Genomic DNA, 7791 nt, shown 5'->3' on the forward strand with positions numbered 1-7791 from the left:
CACATCTTCATGTTAAAAACTGTTAGAAATCTAGGTATTTAAGGAACATACCTCAAAATAATATGAGCTGCCTAACATCATACTGAGTAGGCAAAAGCTGGAAGCAGTCCCCTTGAAAACCAGCAGAAGAGAAGAGTGCTTTCTCTCACCACTCCTATTGAACATAATATTGGAAGCCCTATCGCTTCTTGGCCTTTTGGCTAAGATCAAGTGTAATATTGGAAGTCCTGGCCAGAACAATCAGGCAAGAGAAAAGAATAAAGAGCTGCCAAGTAAGAGGCTAAACTATCCCTGTTTGCACATGGCATGATCCTGTATTTAGAAAATCACATAGTGTCAGCCTAACCGTTCCTTAAACTGATAAACAACTTCAGGAAAATCTCAGGATAAAGAATTAATGTATAAAAAAATCACTAGCATTCCTATACACCAACAGTCAAGTCAAGAGCCAAATCAGGAACACAATCCCATTCACAATTGTCACAAAAAGATAAAATGCCTAGGAATAGAGCTAGGCAGGGAGGTGAAAGATCTCTACAAGGAGGACTACAAAACACTGCTCAAATAAATCAGAGATGATACAAACTAATGGAAAAACAGTCTATGCTCATGGATAGGAAGAATCAATGTTGTTAAAATGTCCATACTACCCAAAGCAATTTATAGATTCAATGTTATTCTCATTAAACTATCATTGACATTCTTCACAGAACTAAAAAAAAAAATTTAAAATTCATATAGAAGGGTATTTTCAGTAAAATATGTTTTTCTTGTTATGTGTGTGTATATAGATTTTTTATGTAAAATATATTTATTATTGTTTTTTATCATGGGCCAAAGTTAAAAAAGAAAAATGTTAAAGCTACTGTCCCAGGCTATGTAAAGCATGTTCCATTATCCATAGACCCATGGTCATTGGAATGTGACCTCAGCCTGGGGCGAAGGTGTTTTATAATAAAGATCTTTCATGCTTGCTCTTGCCTCTTTTGAGAACAGTGACAGACAATGAGAGTGAATCCGAGGCGGATGTGCCCCAGGGGTGTTAAGTCATTTTTAAATAGTCAACAGATAAACGTCACATTTTACATGTTCTTTCAGAGCTGCCTTCACTCACTGCAACCACTCATTCCCATGGGAGCAGCTGGGTGGCAGTGGCGGCAACTCTGCCATTTACAATAGAAATACAACTGGGATTACTTGATGCTAAGAAGGTGCCCTGAGTCACCTTAACTTATATCTCTGCTAATTTTAAAAGCCTGTGTTGTCTAAAAAACTGGCAGATTTTGGGATCTCACTGCTTCTTGTGGAATGAACCAATTAGCAGGAGTGTTACTATGAGCATGTTACCTATTTAAACCGAAATAACCCCCCCAACACACACTGGTGCCTTAATAAGCTATTTCATTTTTATTGAGGAGCCAAAGCTATTTTGTATTTCCTGTCAAACGAAAAGTTCCCATAGATTTTTAATGTAATATTATCAATGAGATCATTGTCTTCCTCTCCTAGTCTAGAAAAAGTGTCTTGAGATAGCATCATGCATTGCTTTGGAGAGATCAAGATAATTCAAATTTTCTAAATAAACCAGATGAGCCGATTTTCCTTTAAGTATAGCTATTTTCTAATTGTGACTTGCTGTCATGAACACTTAACACTTTCTTGTTGCTTTACCAAGGCATATGACCATTTTCGGTTTCCATGTGCAGCAAGTCAGTTGTGTTTGCTCTAAAACTTCTTATCTGTATTTAAAGTATCTGTGAATTAAACAACTACCTTTTCACAGCGTGATTTTTTTTTAGTATAGGGTTCAACTAATACTATATTTTGATTTAGTCGCACATGATTAATTGTTCTCTAGTTGTTTCATGTATGTTTACCTTATAGCTCCATTATTCTTTCTTCACATGTAACCTGCTCAAAAGAACCTCACACAATTTTTGGTCTACAGTTGATATTTTTGTTGCTTGCCGCATATACTCAGATAGTTATAGAATACATGACAGATTATAACTTTTTCTGTATAGGGAAGTATAGCAGCAAAAACTATGTGAGTTAACTCATTAGTATGGTAACAGTTAAATACATTTTTCAAAGGGTCCTTGAGAAAACCTATAATGGAAATATTAGCATTTGTAAACTATGTTAGAATATGTTTAATTTTTTTTCTCAATGTCCTTGGATTCCATACTGCTTACTTTGAAAAATCATTCCTTAATTGCCAAAATGAAATAAGGACTTGATTCTTACAGCTTCATTTAATTCACTTAGTTCCTTCCATTTTATAAAAATTAAAAGTCAAAGAATTATTGTGCTGATGCATTTTAACAAAAATATATATTTCAAAGTAAAACTCAAATATTGCCTTCTTAATGAAGGTGACTTAAAAATAGAATGGGAAAAAGAGCTGTGAGATGCCTGGATTCTCTGCAAAAAAGGAATAAAATGATTTAGGAGAAACCAAGATGTGTGTAGGGGTATGAACTTTTCTTATTATTTCCTGGGTACCCAGAGTCAAGAAATTGCAAGTTTTACAAGTGGAACCTTATTTCATAATCAAAAGCAACACTATAAATTGTGAGGCAACGTCAGTTGAGGCATGAATAGTGTTGTCCAACAGATGTAATTTTGCCAAACAGGAAGAACATTGTCCAGAAAATCTCCCAAACTAACAAACTACAAAGGAGAATAATCAAACAAAATAAGAGTGGATCCATTACCTTTCCTTCCTGCACAAGGAAGATTAAAATGCCCAGACATATTTCATCTTTGAAATATTTCTAAATCAAGTCATCAGACCTAATATGAGATGCAACCATAATAGTTTTGATGAAATTCAGAGGAAATATAAAATATTCACTAGTTTGTGAAACATATCAACAAATACAGCTTAAAAATTACCCACTAATAACAAAAATGCATACGGCCTATGCCAAGTATTATCACTTTAAAAAATATGAAATATTCACTTTATTTGTAGAATAAACAAACACAAAGAAAATTCATTCTGAATGTCCCTGTGACTATTCAGTGACATCATTTTAATATTGGCCAAAAAGGTGGAGCGAAGAACCAAAGAACTCAAAACAAGAATGCTGTTTTTAATGATGTTTCTAAATACAGTCAACTGAAAAAAAAAAAAAAAAAAAAAAAACGTAGATTTTGGTTTAGTTATGTAAGCATATTCTGATCTCAGGTACAGTCAGTCATGCATCTCAGCATATCTGGCTTAAATAAAAGAGTAAATACAAGTCATTTGTCCTCTTATCATAGAATACTAAACATGAAAGAAATAAGAGAGATCCATATATTACAAATCCCTCACCATATAGAGAAGAAAATTAAAAGTTCAGGGAGGAAAAGTGGCCTCTCCAAGACTGCCCAGCTAGTTCATTGACATAGCCAAGACTAGAATCCAGGTATCCTAATATTTAATCCATGTTTTTTTTCTCTAATATCATAACATTATCTCTTTACCAGTGTTCACCAGTATCAACTGGAAAAATGGCATTGCACTGAATGCTGTGGTAATAACTTCTCTGGCTTCTTTTCCTATTTCTCAAAGATGGGGTACTAGAACTCTGATTTGTAGCTTAGCTCTGAGTTAGATTCTAGAAGCAAGTATGGAGATCATTGATTGCATAGCTTGATGATCAAACAACCAGACCTGCCACTCCAAACTTTTACCTTAGTTCTATTACTCACATTCTCCTCCTTTCCTTTCCCCTAACACTCTGCTTTCCAGGAACCGGGTCTTTGTCATATTTTCTATGCATGAGTCACAAACTTGTAGTCTAGACCAGGATGTGCCTTACTCTACTCTACTATCCTAAAGAATGGAATCCTACTTCCCAAGCTAAATTTCAACTAATCTAAGTCCCTTCTGAGTTCCATGACTGGGCTGCCTGGACACTTGCTTATTTATTAAATTATACTTAAATAAAGATGTTATTTCATCAGATATTATACACATACTTTCAGGTCTCCTATTGGTCCTCATTAATGGCAATTGTCCATTATTCTAAGATTCCTTGCATTCACTGCTGATAGATCTGTTTTGACCTGTGGTCTAAATTCCAGTTAATTTGCCAACATTTTGATATTTTGCCAAGTCCTGCCACTGGCCATCCATAAACTCTATAATATTTGAAGAAACATTTTCTTGGAGCTACTATTTTTCTTGAGCCATAAGGAACTGTAAACAAGAAGAGGAGTGTTGGTATTCAGACCAGAGGTATTTGAGAGCTATTTGAAGTTAAAATTGTGTATATTTCTTAATAATAGACTAATAACATGTCATATTCATTTGTATTTTTTAATTGCCGTTCACAGTAGATATAATCAGGAAAATGAATCATTGAATTCCTGTCAGTGTCAGTGTTTTAGTGGGCCCAATAAAAGCATCTCATTTTCCTTCTGCACTTGGAATCAATTGAGAGATTCAGTCAGAGGTGAGAAATTCCAAGATAAAAATATTAGTATTTTTGCAATTAAATGTTAAGTTGGAGGATGCAACTTACACCTATCACTGCTTGCTGCATTCCCTAAAATTGTTTGGACTTGTCTAGTCACAGACAACACTATAAAATTGCTATTCATACCTTTCTCTTTTTTTTTTTTTGAAAAGGTTTTTTTTAATTATTATACTTTAAGTTCTAGGGTACATGTGCACAACGTGCAGGTTTGTTACATATGTATACATGTGCCATGTTGGTGTGCTACACCCATTCACTAGTCATTTACATTAGGTACATCTCCTAATGCGATCTCTAGAGACAGTCATTTTTTTCCTAGGTTTATTATGCAACCTAGAGAGCACAACTATGTGCACCTTTCTGAGAGCAAGTCAAACCACAGAAAATATACAATTATATCTCAATAGAACTTAACAAAGAAAAGAAAAGTTTGAAGAAGGAGCTGGCTTAAAGACCCACTCTTCCTTCCAAAGGAGTAAGGAATTAGTGTCCCCTGATAAAAGCTAGATATTGCCTTAAGGGTAATATTTGTTAATGTAAGGCACTTTCATTAAAAGGGATTTTGGCATGATGGTCACATACAAAGGAATGTATGATTGTGGAGACAGGTTAACCTAGGTTTTCACTGTGGTTCTGCCACTTCCCAGAGTACTTAATCTCTCCAAGCTTTTATTTCTACATCTGAAATGTCTGCCTACTATATCTAGCAATTGTGTAAACGAAATTAATTAATTGGTTTGTTGACTCTTGTGGTAAGTACCCACATACGAAATGGGATTATTATTTCTACAAAAAATATGAATGAAAAATTCCACAAAAGAATAAATCCCTAAGAAGAAAAGAGGGATATGATCACGTTTTCTAAATAACTGTCAAAACATTTGGATAACAAGATAATGTAGCCACATTTTGTTTGCATTAGGGCAGAAACACATTTTTAATTGAAATCGCTGTGCCTTTTTCAGATGCCATTCTTAGACTTCTTTTTTATAAACTTTTTGTCTTATCCTTCCAAAAGTCATTAATCAAGCCATTGATTGACGCTTAAAGTAATGCCAGTGCTGCTGTTACATATTCAATATTAATAAAATTATGTATGGAACCTAGTAGATTCTACATACACAATACAAATTTCCAACATTCCCTTATGCTATCCAAAATCTGAAATTTTCACGGAAGTATTCATCAAACATTTTTTTAGCATGATGGATTCCCTAAGGCATCCATTCTCTACTGTTTCTTCTTAAAGAACACTGGTTCTACCGCCTTATTTTTAGGTTATCTATAACACTTTTTAAATAAAATTTTATTTAGTTTTCAAAAATGGGATAAGATTTTAATAAGTGGAATTAGACTTTTAAAAAGTATTTTCCTGGAGTTGTTTAGGGACAAAATCTTCAGGACTATCTATTGTGATGTCCTCAGTTTCCAGAGAAGAAAACTAGAAATCCAGAGAGAAGTAACTTGCTCAACATTGTAGTATAAAGAAGAATCTCTTCTGAGGATGCCTGTGTTTTACTCACTGCATCCCAATGTTTTAAGTGTTATTGACTAAGTATGGTATTTGTGATGTAGAATTATCAGGAATGCCAATATGCTGAACTTGCCAAAGCACAGTATTTCAAATTTTATCAGGTCAAATTCTCACTTATGAGCTCAGTTTTGTAAGGTGCATATTAATAAACTCATGCTAAAGTGCCATCTATGAAGTATTTAATAAAATTTTGGACAACATTTTTTATTCTCTTATGCTGTAGTTGAAATAGCTTTGTTTCCCTGGCACAGATGGGACTGTAAACTACCTAGGGATATTTTAAATTCATGTGCACGGTCACTAAATTTTATCAGGCATAAACATAATATCACAATGTCTCTTGGGAAACACGCTAATGTTAATAGTTTTCCACACGTAGATCAGTAGCACTGTCTTCAGTAATGGAAGATTGCATAATCTGAGCTAGTAGATCATATTTGAAAATGAGAAAAAATTGAAATGAATTGACTTTTGAGATAGTACATTTCTAAAAATAGCCACTAATTTGCTTGCGTAGAGCTTAAAATATGTCATCTGACTCTCCTTTGTATTTAACTGATATCTATTAAGACCATTTTGATTTAGAGGCTGTTTCTGAGTGTCATGTGGAGATAAAAATAAATAAACACACCCTATATGCTTACAAAGTGTGCATCTTTCTTGTAAACCTATACTGCATGTATGTGGGAGGAAAACTGCTCTGTAGAACTTGTGTGAGTTAAATCTGCTATTATATTCTATCATTTGCTTTGTATTCACTTCTATTCATTAATAGTATATTCTTAAAAAGTAGCACCAGGGACCTCCTAAGTACTCAGAACATTTGGTTTTGCTGTTATCGTTATTAAATACTTAACCATGTTAAAATTATGTAGTGTAATATAACAAATGTCCATGTATCCAGTACACAAAATTGTAAAATATCAACCTCGTAGTATTTCTATAATATTAAATAACTTAATACAGACAGAGTGTTTTGAAAAGTGCTAAACACTAAATGCTGAAGAAACATTAATGAATATGATGATATCATCTTCATTTGCTGTATTTTCTTGTGATATTTTAAGGAGAGATAAAACATTCTTACAAGTAAAGATCCCACTGTTAGCATCCCAAATCCATGTTCTTATAAATTACCATGTATGTATATGTTTTCTTTAAATAACAAAGTACTTTTGACATTTTAAACTTAAATAAGTAATATAACAATGTAATATACTTCTGTGCTTTTAAAACATGGCATCATGGTTTTGCTATCTATTTAAATGGATGGTAGATACATAATACACAGAGAGAGATATGAAGATAAAGCTGATTTACTCTGTGAACTCGATGGTATTCCATATCCTATGCATCAAATTGCTATTGGTTAATACTAGTAGTACTTTCGTGGTGTATCTTTTATTATATTTGTCTGTCTTCATTATCTGTATCTGGACTGTATTTCTGCCTCTCTTTTAACAGATGCCAATAATTTTATTAGTTGTGATTGCTACATAATTAGATTCATTTCTATTAATTTTCTGTTTTTCTTTTTTTTTTCTTTTTATTTATTATTATTATACTTTGAGTTCTAGGGTACATATGCATAATGTGCAGGTTTGTTACATATGTATACTTGTGCCACGTTGGTGTGCTGCAGCCATCAACTCGTCAGCACCCATCAACTCGTCATTTACATCAGGTATAACTCCCAATGCAATCCCTCCCCCCTCCCCACTCCCCATGATAGGCCCCAGTGTGTGATGTTCCCCTTCCTGAGTCCAAGTGATCTCATTGTTCAGT

The sequence above is a fragment of the Macaca nemestrina genome, chromosome X (genome assembly GCF_043159975.1).
Source record: "Macaca nemestrina isolate mMacNem1 chromosome X, mMacNem.hap1, whole genome shotgun sequence".
NCBI lineage: Eukaryota > Metazoa > Chordata > Mammalia > Primates > Cercopithecidae > Macaca > Macaca nemestrina.